Source organism: Balaenoptera ricei, chromosome 9 (genome assembly GCF_028023285.1).
Source record: "Balaenoptera ricei isolate mBalRic1 chromosome 9, mBalRic1.hap2, whole genome shotgun sequence".
Classification (NCBI taxonomy): domain Eukaryota; kingdom Metazoa; phylum Chordata; class Mammalia; order Artiodactyla; family Balaenopteridae; genus Balaenoptera; species Balaenoptera ricei.
In genome coordinates this window covers 5130989-5147182 of record NC_082647.1, presented here as the reverse complement: position 1 = coordinate 5147182, position 16194 = coordinate 5130989, and the positions used below count along the sequence as shown (strand labels likewise).

Below are 16194 nucleotides of genomic sequence, written 5' to 3'. Positions count from 1 at the left end.
TATATAGTAGCAATACTTTATTAAAAAAAATTCAAAAAATTCCATTTATAACAGCATCAAAAAGAATTAAATACTTAGGAATAAATTTAACCAGAAAAACGTACAAGATCTGTACACTGAAAGTTATAAAATATTGCTGAAATTAAAGAAGACCAAAATGAAGAGATTCATGCTACAGATTCATCATAATCCTTATCAAAATCCCAGTAGACTTTTTTGTCGAAAATGGCAAGCTGATGCTAATATTTATATGGAAATGCGTAGGGCCTATAATGGGCAAAATAATTTTGGAAAAGAAGAAGAAAATTGGGGGGAATTATACTACCTGATTTTAAAACTTACAATAAATCTACAGTAACGAAGATAGCATACTACTGGCATAACGAATGGAATACAGACTAGTGGAAAATTAGAGAATCCAGAAATAAACCCACACATTTATGATCAAGTGATTTTCAGCAAAGGTGCCATGACAACTCAGTAAGGGAAGGACAGTCTTTTCAACAAACTGCCTTGGAACAACTGTACATGCATATGCAAAATAATTAACTTGGACCATACCTCACACCATACACAAAAATTAACTCAACATGTATCATGGACCTTAATGTAAAAACCAAACAGCAGGGACTTCCCTGGTGGCACAGTGGTTAAGAATCCACCTGCCAATGCAGGGGACACTTTGAGCCCTGGTCTGCGAAGATCCCACATGCCACAGAGCAACTAAGCCCGTGCGCCACAGCTACTGAGCCTGCGCTCTAGAGCCCACGAGCCACAACTACTGAGCCTGCGTGCCACAACTACTGCAGCCCACGTGCCTAGAGCCTGTGCTCCGCAACAAAGAGAAGCCACCGCAATAAGAAGCCCACACACCACAACAAAGAGTAGCCCCCGCTCACCGCAACTAGAGAAAGCCCGCGCACAGCAACGAAGATCCAATGCAGCCAACAAATAAATAAATAAATAAATTTATTTTTTAAAAACCAAGTTATATATGAGAAAAATCCTAAGTGTTCTTATCACAAGGAAAAAATATTTTTTCTTTTTTCTTTTTTATCTATACGATATGATGAATGTTCACTAAACTTATTGTAGCAATCATTTCATGATGTACATAAGTCAAATCACTATGCTGTACAGCTTAAAATTATACAGTGCTGTATGTCAATGATATCTCAGTAAAACTGGAAGAGAAAAAAAAACAGTATGGTAAATCACTTTGGGTTCTCATTCTGGTCCCTGTAACACCACAAATGGGGTATCTATACTCCCTCCATACCATCTTCCCAATTGTTATTGACAAGGTTGCTTTTCTAACAAAGATACAATGCTGGGACTTTCCTGGCTGTCCAGTGGTTAAGACTTTGCCTTCCAATGCAGGGGGTGCAGGTTCCAACCCTGGTGGTGGAGTTAAGATCCCACCTGTCTCACAGCCACAAAAGCAAAACATAAAAACAGAAGCAATATTGTAACAAAGTCAATAAAGACTTTAAAAAAAGATACAATGCTATTCTTCTGTAGCCATCTTCAATGGCTCCCTGTTGCCTACAGTAAAACTTCAAACTTCCCAATTTACTTTCCCTTATTTACTCACAAAATGGGCTGGAGTTTCTTTCTTTCTTTCGTGAGCATTTTTTCCCCACCTTTACTGAGGTATAATTGACAAATACAATTGTAAGATATAATGACGATTTGATATACATATCCATTGCGAAAGGATTCCTCCCATTTAATTAATACATCCATCACCTCACACATATGTAGTGTGAGAGAGAGAATATTTCCTTTCTACTCTCTTAGCAAATTTTAATTATATAATACATGGTTATCAACTATAGAAATCATATTGTACATTGGAACCTCAGACCTTATTCATCTTATAGCTGAAAGTTGGACTGGAGTTTCTGAAACAGCAAAAACCAGAGTCAGACACACCTGGACTTAAATCCTGACTCAATCACTTACCAACTATGTGATCTTCCTGAAATTTAGCTCCTTCATGTGTAAAACTGGAACTAATGATTCTACTGATGTTACTGTTAAGTATCAAAGGAGATAACTTCTGGTGAGCACGACAAGTGCCAACCCACAACGGCCATGTGCTAATTGTTCCTCACCTTCCCATTCTCTTCAATCAAGTTTGTTTTCATTCTTCAACACTCAACTCAGATGCAGTCTTTTATCGGTTCCCCAGCCTTAAAGTTCTTCCTTCTCTAAGCTTCCCCAGTACTTTGTGCAATCTTCCATTGTAGCATTTGTCGTTTTGCATTATAGTTTGCTCCAAATTGGTAGAAACCGAGGGTAGGGATGTGTCTTATTTTGGTCTCTCCAGTGTACAGTGCACAGTAGATGCTGAGTAACATCTTCTTGGGTGATTAACAGAAAACATATAGACAACGAAACCCTGACTGAAAATAAAACATATGCTTTAAGAACTTACTTTGTCGGGGTTGGGGGCGGGGGGGGAAGGATAGATTTTAAGTCACCTATAACCTCAGTAACATTACATAGCAATTTTATCATTTGATTCCTTCCCTCCTTTCATGTGGGTGGGAGAAAGGAAGAAAGCATGAAGTACAGTAGAGAAAGAAAGAATCAAGGGCCCAAGCCTTCCTATGTTATTTCTACCTCTGGAAAACATTTTTTGTTGTTGTTGTTGTTGTTTTATTTTTGGCTACACTGGGTCTTCGTTGCTGCGTGCGGGCTTCTCATTGTGGTGGCTTCTCTTTGTTGCAGAGCACAGGCTCTAGGCACGCGGGCTTCAGCAGCTGTGGCACGCAGGCTCAGTAGTTGTGGTGCACGGGCTTCGTTGCTCTGCGGCATGTGGGATCTTCCCGGACCACGGCTTGAACCCATGTCCCCTGCATTGGCAGGCGGATTCTTAACCACTGCGTCACCAGGGAAGTCCTGGAAAATGTTTTTTATATTTAACAGTATTATTAAACACATCCCTTAATTAATATGTTGTAATACAACAGTCCGCCGGATGGTCATGTTCACTCATAGGTAACATAACATACTCCAAAGTCAAGTATGAATTTTGGGGGACTTCCCTGGCGGTCCCGTGGTTAGGGCTCTGTGCTTGCACGGCAGGGGGCATGGGTTCCACCCCTGGTTGCAGAATTAAGATCCTGCATGCCCCACGGCACAGCCAAAAAAAACAAAAAAACAAAAAGTGAATTTTTGTACTAAGCTAAATGTTACTCTGTGGTATTTTATCACTGCTCTTCACCAACTATTTCCAGTTCTCCCTCCAGAAGTACGGTAAGATTTCACTTCCCTGCCCCCTTGAAGTTAAGATTCTACCACGTGACTTTCTCAGGCCAACAAAATGTAAATGGAACCAACGTGTGTCCCTTCTGTAGTCTCTGAGAGCCAAAGCACAACCTCCCATGTTCTCCTTTTCCGGCCTGGGCAACTGTGGAGGACAGAGATGGTGTCTCCCTCCACCTGGATGTAGGTGTTGTAGAGGAAAGCCCCCAAGCCAGCCCATGATGAACATGCAGCATGAACAAGGAATAAACCTTGCTGTCTGAAGCCACTAAGAACTGCGGTTGTTTGTTGCCCCACCATACTCTAGGTGTTCTGACACACACATAAAAAAGAGTTTAGTATTTCTCTACATCATCCCCAGCTCCAGCTTTAAGAATGTTCTGCACAAAGTTGGGACTCATGTCTATTAGCACCCTTTTTTAAGTATTAGGATATTTTTTTAAAGGACTAAAAAATGGTCTAAAGGTTAGCAGAAGAGTCAGATATTTTCTATTTATTGATTTATTTATTTTTATTTTTGGCTGTGTCGGGTCTTCATTACTGTGTGCGGGCTTTCTCTAGTTGCGGTGCGCGGGGGGCTACTCTTTGTTGCGGTGCGCGGGCTTTTCATCGTGGTGCCTTCTCTTGTTGTGGAGCACAGGCTTCAGTAGTTGTGGCTCACAGGCTCTAGAGCGCAGGCTCAGTAGTTGTAGCGCACGGGCTTAGTTGCTCCGCGGCATGTGGGATCTTCCCAGACCAGGGATCGAACCCGTGTCCCCTGCACTGGCAGGCGGATTCTTAACCACAAGCCACCAGGGAAGTCCCAGAGTCAGATATTTTCAATGAAAAGATTTTAAAAACTGAAGTAACTGCACATTAAAAAGGCCAAGGTGTACAGGGGTGGTATATAAATGGCAGCATGCTAATACTCCCTTATTTACCCAAAATAATTACTTCTACTACTTCCTCTCCCTGCAGAGGCTGAAAACCAGGGACTCGGGGTTCGCAAAGCATTACAAGCAGTCACTACCAATCAATTATGAAATCCATCCGCCATCCCAAGTGGTTCAATGTCATTGTTCTCACACACCAGAAAGCCTAGGCCTATGGAGACAGGTTGCTCAACCTGGTGGAGACTGTTGCCCGCTTCTGCAATGTCCATCCCCACCCTTGGTAACAAGGCTCTAAATCTATTCTAGTGGTGGTCACTTTGCAATGTACAGAAATACTGAATCACTATGTTGTAAACCAGGAACTAACATAGTGTTGTAATTCAATTATATTTCAAAAACAAACTCATAGAAAAAGAGATCAGATTTGTGGTTATCAGAGGAAGGGGTGGGGGAGGGGAACTGGACAAAGGTGGTCAGAAGGTACAAACTTCCAGTTATAAATAAGTGGGACTTCCCTGGTGGTCCAGTGGTTAAGAATCCACCTTCCAACGCAGGGGACGCAGGTTCGATCCCTGGTCGGGGAACTAAGATCCCACATGCAGAGGGACAACTAAGCCCACGCGCACGCCGCAGCTACTGAATCCACATGCTCTGGGGTCTGCGCACCACAACTAGAGAAGCCCACACGCCGCAGTGAAGACCCAGCGCAGCCAAAAAAAAAAAAAAAAAGATAAATAAGTGCTAGGGATGTAATGTACAACATGATTAATATAATTAACACTGCTACATGTTATATATGAAAATTACTAAGAGTAAATCCTAAGGGTTCCTATCACAAAAAAAAAAATTTTTTTTTTCTTTTTCTTTTCCTTTGTATCTGTATGAGATGATGGATGCTCACTAAACTTATTATCGTGGTAATTATTTCACAATTTATGTAAGTCAAATCGTTATGCTGCACACCTTAAAACTATACAGTGCTGTACGTCAATTAAATCTCAATACAACTGGAAGAGAAATAAACAGATCTATCCTAGGCAGGAACGTACTCAGCTAAAGGACTACATTCCCAGCCTCCTCTTCAGTTACATGTAGCCATATGACACAAGCTGAAGCATATGGTACATCTTAGAAGGATGTTTTAAACAGAAGAATTGTGCCCTTGGTCTACTCTTCCTCCACCCTACTTCATGGAACGTGGATGGAATGACTAGTGCTCTAGTAACTACTGTGGAATCTGAGGGCAAAACCCGCATCCCAGAAATGTCTGAGCTGTGAGATAAAAGGAGCTAAGTCCCTGATGATTTTGCAGTGCAGAGGCACAATACCAGCCCTAGCGCCTCCCTTCAGACTTTGACGTGAGAGAAATAAACACTCCCATTCAAGTCGCTGTTATTTAGGGGTTTTCTATCACAGAAAGACAAACCTAATCCAGGCCTAGGAATAGAACCCAAGTATTCTGACAGAGTTCATGACACTTCAAATATATATATACATACATATATATGAAATCTCTGTGTAAGTCAAGAAAGTAAAACCATACTTTTGAAGGCTGCCGTTCTGAATTATTTTATCTTTCCGTTATGCGTTACCTAATTACAGCCCAGGGAGCTCCCTGGGGCCGAGTGGTTAGGATTCCAGGCTTTCACTGCCGCCGCTCAGGTTTGATCCCTGGTCTGCGAACTGAGATCCCACAAGCCACGTGGTGTGGCCAAAAAAAAAAAAAAATTACAGTCGAATCTACACTGTGGCAACTATATTTTTAAATACCATTTAAATACCCCAATAATAAAAATCCATCTCTACTTCAAAATACCCTAGAGAAATGAGGGCCAGAGGGTAGGGGACAACCTCACCTAACCTATCTCAGTAAAAGAAGTTGGAAAACAATAATGATTTTTATCATTTGCATCTCAAATATTTTTTATTCTTAGAGTGTCTTAATTCACAAAATCATCTGCTTCCATCCTATATTGCTATATAACAAATCACCACCAAATCTAACAGATTAAAACCACCACCGTTTTATTTACTCATAATTTTGCAGCCTGGGCTGGGCTCAGCTGCCTGGTTCCTCTGCTAGTCTCAGTGGTGGTCAGTCTGTGGCCGTAATTCCATGAGCAAGTTGATTAGGGGCCAGACTCAGCTGGGATACTAGGATTGTTGGGCATTTCTCTTCCCACGTAGTCTCAGAATCCCCCCCTCTCTGCATGGTCTCTCCACCAAGGTACAACCTAGCTTCTTGCATGGTAACAGTGCTCCAAGAAGGCAAAAGTGGAAGTTCCAGGCCTTCTTAAAACTTAAGCCACAAACTAGCATAATGTCATTTTTGCTGCATTCCAATGAATCACAGGGCTCACCAAGACACATGGGGAGCTGACTATACAATAGCATGAATGCCAGTAGGCATTCACTGGGGGTCACCAATATTACAGACTACCTTCTCCCCACTTATTTACTGAACAGGTTAACACCCTAACGTATGACCTCTAGCATGCTATAATCTCTCTGGGGCTCAACTGTCTGTAAAATAAGGAGTTAGACTAAATGTTCTTGGAATTCTCATCTAGTTTTAATATTCTATAACTCTCTTAAATACATAAGTCTAACATTAGAAAACCTTGGCCGGGATTTCCATGGTGGCCCAGTGGTTAAGAACCTGCCTTCCAACGCAGGGGATGCGGGCTCAATCCCTGGTCGGGGAACTGAGATCCCACATGCCATAGGGCAACTAAGCCTGTGCGCTCTAGAGCCCGCGCGTCACAACTACTAAGCCCTCATGCCACAACTACTGAGTCTGTGTGCTGTAACTACTAAACCCGCATGCTACAACTAGAGAGAAGCCTGCATGCCACAACGAAAGATTCCGCATGCCGCAACGAAGATCCCGCATGCCACAACTAAGACCCGATGCAGCCAAATAAATATCTTTAAAAATTAAAAAAAAAAAAATTTGGCCATGCTAATAACCAAATGCTTCAACCCTAGTAGAACAATTCATTGATGAGAGGTTTAAGATAAAGAATATGGTTATTCTTTAATATGTTTCATATTGTTATTTCATATGCAACTGAGTGCTTACCCCAAACATATGTGCATGTCATTAGGATCCCAAAAATCAGGAAATCAAGAAAGTTTTTTTTGCTAGGCTCCACTAGAGGATGACATTAAGAACAAAACCACACAAACTTCACTATGACCATCAACTATGTTGCTTCTAATGTAAATGGGAAACACTGAGATATAAAGATTAAAAGTGATCTAGTATAGGGCTTCCCTGGTGGCACAGTGGTTAAGAGCCCACCTGCCAATGCAGGGGACATGGGTTCGAGCCCTGGTCCGGGAGGATCCCACACGCTGCGGAGCAACTAAGCCCGTATGCCACAACTACTAAGCCTGCGCTCTAGAGCCCGTGAGCCACAACCACTGAAGCCCACACGCCTAGAGCCCGTGTGCTCCGCAACAAGAGAAGCCACCGCAATGAGAAGCCTGCGCACCACAACGAAGAGTAGCCCCCCACTCGCCACAAGTAGAGAAAGCTTGCACGCAGCAACGAAGACCCAATGCAGCCAAAAGTAAATAAATAAATTAAATTAATTTATTTTTTTAAAAAGTGACCCAGTATAAAAAAAACATAAAAAATCATTTTAAAACCACCTAATAATACATCTCATTTAGGGAGACCTACTAAGAAAACCGTGGTCAGCAGAGGTGTAATATAAAAAGACCACTATGACAACACACACAAGTTTGGGTAATAAAAAAAAAACTTTAATGATTTTGTAATAACATTACTACACATACAGCTTCTAGGGAACTCTCTTGGTTGTTTTTCATGTGTTATTCATAATAAGAAACATTCTATAGAGACTTCTGCTGACTTAGCTTTTTTATCTTTCTCTCTGTATTAGGGACAGCTGTGCAGAAAGGAGATCTTTATGCCCTCACCCCCCACCGTGAGTACTACATTATTCTATACCGCGGTGTTTCTGGAGTGAGTTGGGCACCTCATCACATGTCAGCCAATAACATTCTATAATGTCAGAATAAGACGTGAAGATAACTGACAACAGTAGCAGTAATAGTAATAGCAAATTCTCATCATACCGCCTTGTAATAGCATTTAGTTTGTGCCAGACATGGTCTAAATTCTACACATATATAAATTCACAACAACCTCAACTAGATGTGCTAGTGTGACCACTCTGCAGATGAGGCAACCAAGGCACAAAAAGTTAAGTCACCTCCCAAGGTCAAATGTAGTTAGTAAGTAGTAGAACCCAGATTTGAATTCAGGTAATCGTGGCTCTGGAATCAGTGATGTCCCTAGAACTTAAGTTTTCTCATTTGTAAAACAAGATTATGGCTTTAAATTTACTGGCTTTTTAAAAGTTGCATAGATCTATATATGAAAGTACACGTACATTTATTAGGTATCCTTCCAAATCATTTTCTATGACAAAATATATACATAGTTTGGATCTGTATGTTTTTTACAAAACAGAGTTAGTACTAAACTCACTGCTTTGTAACTCTCAGAAATTTTTTCCTCAAGTCAACAAATGTATCACAGATATTCTCCCACTTTGGTACCCACAGGTCTACCTCTCTGTCCTGATAAGAACTACATGGTATATGATCCTGCAATCCCACTCCTAGGCATATATCCGGAGAAAACTCTAATTTGAAAAGATACATGCACCCCAATGCTCACAGCAGCACTATTTACAATAGCCAAAACACTGAAGTAACCGAAATGTCTAACAACAAGTAAGTGGATAAAGAAGATGTGGTATATATACACAATGAATACTACTCAGCCATAAAAAAAGAACGAAATAATGCCATTTGCAGCAACATGGATGGACCCAGAGATGATCATACTGAGTGAAGTAAGCCAGACAGAGAAAGACAAATATATCACTTACATATAGAATCTAAAAAAATAATACAAATGAATTTATTTACAAAACAAGTTAACACAACATTGTAAATTAACTATACTTCAATTTAAAATAGACTCACAGACAAAGAAAACAAATTTATGGTTACCAAAGGGGATAGCAGGGGTGTGGGGGAGTGGATGATAAATTAGGAGTTTGGGATTAACATGTACACACTACCATGTATAAAACAGATAAACAACAAGGACCTACTGTATAGCACAGGGAACTCTACTCAATATCTTATAATAACCTATAATGAAAAAGAATCTGAAAAAGAATACATACACACACACACATAACTGAATCACTTTGCTGTAGACCTGAAAGTATTTGTAAATTAACTATACCTCAATTTAGGACTTCCCTGGTGGCACAGTGGTTAAGAATCCACCTGCCAATGCAGGGGACACGGGTTCGAGCCCTGGTCCGGGAAGATCCCACATGCCACGGAGCAACTAAGCCTGTGCACCGCAACTACTGAGCCTGCGCTCTAAAGCCAGCAAGCCACGACTACTGAGCCCGCGTGCCATAACTACTGCAGCCCTCGCGCCTAGAGCCCGCTCACCGCAACAAGAGAAGTCACCACAATGAGAAGCCCGGGCACCGCAACCAAGAGTGGCCCCCGCTCGCCACAACTAGAGAAAGCCCGTGCACGGCAACAAAGACCCAACACAACTAAAAATAAATAAATTAATTAATTATTTAAAAAAAATAAAGCTATAAAAGACAGGCTGAAAAAAAAAAAACTATACCTCAACTTAAAAGAAAAACTGGGGCTTCCCTGGTGGTGCAGTGGTTGAGAATCCGCCTGCCAATGCAGGGGACACGGGTTCGAGCCCTGGTCTGGGGAAGATCCCACATGCCGCGGAGCAACTGGGCCCGTGAGCCACAACTACTGAGCCTGCGCGTCTGGAGCCTATGCTCCACAACAAGAGAGGCCGCGATAGTGAGAGGCCCACACACCGCGATGAAGAGTAGCCCCCACTTGCCACAACTAGAGAAAGCCCTCGCACAGAAACGAAGACCCAACACAGCCAAAAATAAATAAATAAATAAATTAATTAATTAATTAATTAATAAAAAGTGCATTTAGGGCTTCCCTGGTGGCGCAGTGGTTGAGAATCTGCCTGCCAATGCAGGGGACACGGGTTCGAGCCCTGGTCTGGGAAGATCCCACATGCCGCGGAGCGACTGGGCCCGTGAGCCACAATTGCTGAGCCTGCGCGTCTGGAGCCTGTGCTCCGCAACGGGAGAGGCCGCGATAGTGAGAGGCCCGCACACCGCGATGAAGAGTGGCCCCCGCTTGCCACAACTAGAGAAAGCCTTCACACAGAAACGAAGACCCAACACAGCCATAAATAAGTAAATAAATAAAAATTTTTTTTAAAAAAGTGCATTTAAAAAAAAAAGAAAACCTGTTAAAAAAAAACAACAAAACTACATGGTAGTCCACTGATGGGTATTTTGTTCTTGCCAGTTTTTCTCTACTAGTTTTCTACCTTTCTCTGTTGCCATGAGCATGTTTCTCATCTTTACGGGCTTTCTTGACCCTTTTTCGCCCATCTCCTAAGGGTAAGTAAGCATCCTAATCCTTTTACTACTTTCCACACATTCTCCATATTGTCAGTGATTTCAAGTAAATCACATTTATCCTAATCTAGCTCCTAAACTCTTCTCCCAAACCCCCAAATACTCCCAGACATTTCTATCTTGTAGACAGCTATGCCAGAAACTCAAAATTTTTCCTCTGCATTGACTGAAATCTCTCTTCCCTTCCATTCACACTACCAACAATCTACCCTCTGCCGTGATCACCTCACACCAGGACTATGCAACATCCTGTATCTCTGCCTCCATGTAACTCCTCTCTTCATATCATGACCAGGATGGTTTTCCTAAAACAGTCATCATCAAATCATCCAGTATCAGAGTACCTACATTCAACTGTATAAGATGGACACAGAACACAAAATAATATAATAGCATTCTTGTCCTCAGGAAGACTGCAAGTATCTTCTTATAAAACTTTAATTTAAAAAATAAAGTAACCTAGGCATAAAGCAGAGGCTGAAGACGTGTAGTCCACTCGTGGTCCACAGATTAAACCTAGCCCACAAGGTGTAGTTCCAAATTGTGTTTTAGTTATTAATTAATAGAAAATACTTAAAAATCACGAGCTTTCACATTCAAATCCAAGTTTTGAGCCTTTGTTGAAAAACCAGAGTATCTGGAAACGTCTCACAGTCTCATTTGGCAGCCATCAGCCAGAATTATCTATCAGTTTCTCCTAAGCACGGTATAAAGACTCCTGGGACTCTTCAGGCTGTTTTGACTCACCATTTTCTCCCCAACCCAAGGCCTTAAAAATGTCAGCTGTCATTCAGGAGCTTACAAGCGGCATGCAACTCATTTACATTACCTACTTGGTCACTGGGAACAGTTTATAACCCGTGGACTCTCGTCAGCCTGGTGTTCAATGGCCATCACAGGGCGGCCCCAACCCCTGCCTTAAACCTCTGTGCTGGTCACCCCCCCCCCCCCACCAAGAAAACATCTTTTCCACTTCCCTCAATAACTGTATTCACTCTGCTACCCCAAACACCTTCTCACTTTCTTCTCACTCGATCTGGCTAAATCCTGTCGACCCTTCAAGGTATAATTCATGTACTGCTTCCTCCAAATCTCTGGGGACCCTTCTTGGCCACAGTGAACCTTCTTCCAGAGCGGAGTGTCCATCCCAGCATATATTTAACACTTTTATGCTCTCTGAATAACAGTGCCAAATGAAAGATCTAAAAAGTTACAGGAAAGTATTTCTCAGACTTAAACAGTTGCAGCGTTTGTGCATCATACATACTTACTGTCATCACAAAATTAATAGCAGGAGCAAAGTCAAACAATCTTCCTGTCTTTTACAGGAGGCTTTTTCTAGAGAAAGTGCAAAAAGAGCTGTGTCATTCCTGCTTCTCTTGTGTTCTTAAGTCCTTCAATTCTGCAAACAGACTGACACTTCCAACTACAAATTCAAGATTCATCTTTGTACTAGATTTTCACACTAACCACAGGCATACATTTATGGGGAGGGGAGGGGAGGGCAGGGGATTTTCCCTATTTCACTCCATAACTTTTGAACTTATACCGCCAAGCAGTTCTGAAAATAGCCACTGTAGCACAAACATGATAAAGTGTTAAAGGAGGAAGGGATTAATCATCTTGTTGAAATTAAAAGATGCGCCAAAACAATTAAAAAAAAAAAAAGAGGACACGATCGAACCTGTGTCCCCTGCATTGGCAGGTGTATTCTTAACCACTGTGCCACCAGGGAAGTCCCTTATCAGTTAATTCTACCATGACAGATTTGTAGTCACTGCGGGGTGACAAGACACACTGCTCTAACTCTCCCCTTCTCCCCCAACTTTCTGCAAAACTGCATGTTATTCCCCAGGCCACAGTCATATTTCCTCTGGGCAGGTAGTGATTGTATTGTAACCTTGTATTCTAGGGCACTTATGGTTATGACTGAGGGGCTTCCATGAAACTTCACTGATCTTCCAAAGTGTAAACAGTCAGTTTTTAGTTATGGAGAGCTTTAAATACTCTCCCTCTGCTCTCACCTGGTGGGGAGGTGTGTGAAACCCTTGATAGGATTTGATACAGTTTTTAATCTATGAGACATCTGGACTGAACATACTTTTTATTTTAGTCTTTGTTTTTGTTTTTTTATGGCCGTGCCCCACAGCATATGAGATCTAAGTTCTCTGACCAGGGATCGAACCCACGCCCCCTGAATTGGAAGCATGGAGTCTTAACCACTGGACCGCTAGGGAAGTCCCTGAACATAATTTTTAGCTGATACTGAATAAACTTTCCAATAAGTGTGTGTGTGTGTGTGTGTGTGTGTGTGTTAATTAATTTATTAAAAAAAGAATTAACTGGTAATAGGAAAATGTACTAAACCCCTATTTTCAAAATGAGAAAATAAACTGTTGTGATACAGTTAAATTTACATGGAGGGCTTCCCTGGTGGTGCAGTGGTTGAGAGTCTGTCTGCCAATGCGGGGGACACGGGTTCGGGCCCTGGTCTGGGAGGATCCCACATGCCGCGGAGCAATTAGGCCCGTGAGCCACAACTACTGAGCCTGCGCATCTGGAGCCTGTGCTCCGCAACAAGAGAGGCCTCGACGGTGAGAGGCCCGCGCACCGCGATGAAGAGTGGCCCCTGCTCGCCGTGGCTGGGGAAAGCCTTCGCACAGAAACGAGGACCCAACACAGCCAAAAATAAATAAATAAATAAAATTTAAAAAAAAAAAGAATAAAGATGTTAATCTGAGATCACAAACCGATCTTTAAAAAAAAAAAAATTTACATGGAAATCCATGTTTATCAGATAGTTTACATATTAATAACCATATTATACCAAATATAATTTGTATTTTACACTAAAAATATCATATTCTCAAAGACTAGAGAGTCCATGGAAAAGACCAACAGGACAAAAGCAAACTACAATGAGGCCACCTGACAGATAAGAGAGGCTGCCATTCCAGGACCAGCTTTTCAGGTAAATTAAAACATTTCAGTACCCATTAAATGCTAGAGACCAGTAACTACTGAAAATTTCCCTGTATCTAATTTCTTGAAAAATAAGAAGAATATAATAAAAATTACAAATTTGCATCATCTCAAAAAGCACAAATAATAGTGATGTCTCAACTATAAACTTGTTTTATGAAACTGCGTGTATTATAATGCAATACAGTTTTTTTGTTTGTTTCACTGATTTCAAGTTGACAGCTATGGAAATGAGAGGTTTGGGGGGTGGGGGGGGGGGGAATGCTTACAAATATAGAACAGCAATAGTCCCCTGCAGCAGAGCCATTTTTTGCTGGTCCCTTGTATGACATCACTGGTTGTACCTAATTTTTTCTACAGTAATGCTCAAGGTGACTTTCTTTTTTTTTTTAATAAGCTTATTTATTTATTTAGGCTGCACTGAATCTTCGTTGCTGCACGCAGGCTTTCTCTAGTTGCGGCGAGCTGGCTTCTCATTGCGGTGGCTTCTCTTGTTGCGGAGCACGGGCTCTAGGCGTGCAGGCTCAGTAATTGTGGCACGCAGGCTCAGTAGTTGTGACGCACGGGCTTAGCTGCTCTGCGGCATGTGGGATCTTCCCGGACCAGGGCTCGAACCCGTGTCCCTTGCATTGGCAGGCAGATTCTTAACCACTGCGCCAACTCAGAAAAATCCCTCGACTTTCTAATAACAGTAATTGACCTCTGAAAAGAAAGTGGTTCAGGGTATCAAGAGTTGATCCAGAGAGAGTCAAGGGTAGCGCCCCAGAGACCCTATCCCCACCACCTGCCGCTTCTTTGCCATCCCCACACCACCCAGCCTGGACATAAACTTTGTTCACGTGGTAAGAAATATGGCAGAATCTCCGCTTGGCTTCCCAACTTAGTAATGTGGGTGTATATTCTAAGGAAGAAAAGATAAAATCAAAGTTTCAGGAAGGGTTTCCTTCACCTGAATAGAAAAATAACTCCAGCCTCTGGTACGTGCGTGCCTGTCCTGCAGCGGGAGCTTCTGCACCAATGGGAAGACTTGCACCTCTGATAAAGACTAAGTAATAGGCAGTCCTTACCGTGCAAGAGAACTTTTAGACATGTGCCAATTTCACTGTTCCACTTGATATTTCCCTATTTACATACCTATGCTTCAAACTCTGCCTCTAAGATTAAGACCTTCAGTGCAAAATTCTTGATTTTAGGTTGTAAATATAATTTTAAAGTAATAATAGTTAATGTAAAACCAATAACCACATATGCTTTTCACATGTGATAAAACACAAAAATTATCTAACACTATAAAACAAGAAAATGCTTAATTTTTACCTAATTACTAAAAATTCAAACATTTAAACTCAAAGAATGTGTAGTTACTAGTCCATAGTTATCTTTTTTTTTTAATCCGAAAACAAATACACCACCTACTTTTAAAAAATAGTGTCATAAGGCATCTGCTCTAGGGTAAAGCAACCCACTTACTGACCATCTAAATAAGACAATTTAAACACCTTTATCTCCACTGCATTCCACAAAGATATTAATTTTCATTTCTGACGTATCTGCAATTCCACGTAATTTTAACACTTACAAACCTAATTTACATTTATTACACATCAGTTTCACTTTCAGGGTCTGCACTACCCAGCTAACTATAGGGTCTTTTCTGCATGTATCTTAATACAGTGCAGAGATACACTATTGAAAACCCCTCTCTTTGCTTTCCATTTCAGATATTAGTTTCCATTTACATGTTTCTAAAACGACTGGAGATTCCATTTCCTTCAAAAGACACACCTAGTTTTAAAGAATTCACTAACAAGTTTGGAACGATCAAAGTTACCACTAGACTTAATTACCTATAAGGAATGCTGTACCAGTTTTCAAATCTAAAAAACTCTTATGAGTTAGAACTCTTCCAAACATTTTCCAAAGTGTTGAGGTTTTTTTTACTGTTATATTAGTGTCATTCTATAGAAAGGTTTTAACTTCTCAAAGGGCTACCTTTTTCCCACTCATAAGAGGTAAAAATTAAAATAATAAAGTGACAATACCCTAAACCAACCTTTCTTCTGGTGCACCCAGGAGTTACACTAATACAAATGAGCTCACTGCAATCTCAGGGGAAGTGTGCACACTCACACAAACACACACTTGGATGTGTAGGGGTGAGGAGCACAACATAGATAGGTCTACTCTTTCTAAAGTAAGAATTTAAAAGCAAATCTAACACGTTATAATCCCAAATTAATGTTCAGAAAGAAACCAAGAAAGAGTGAAAATGGGAAGCAATCAAGTTAAAACCCTACTATGGCTTCGTATGCGTTCCTTTAAAAGATACCAAAAAAGTGGCAAAGAAGTTTAAAATTACTTAAAACTGCACCTTCCTTCTCGAAATTTCAGTTAATACAGTAGTAACAATGGCATTTTATACCAGACATTACAACGCAAGTGGTATAATAAACCCCAACTTTGTATCACAAAGAAACTAATGTAATAATGTATACATCCTGTACTTGTTTCCCTCACGATTTGTCATAGCT

The 16194-nt window shown here is 41.1% G+C and overlaps 1 protein-coding gene across 21 annotated transcripts in view; it reads right to left on the bottom strand.

Annotated features, from left to right (window-relative positions):
- Positions 1-16194, bottom strand: part of KMT2C (lysine methyltransferase 2C) — a 279179-nt gene that overhangs the window by 260491 nt on the left and 2494 nt on the right. The gene's annotated exons all lie outside the window — the stretch shown is intronic.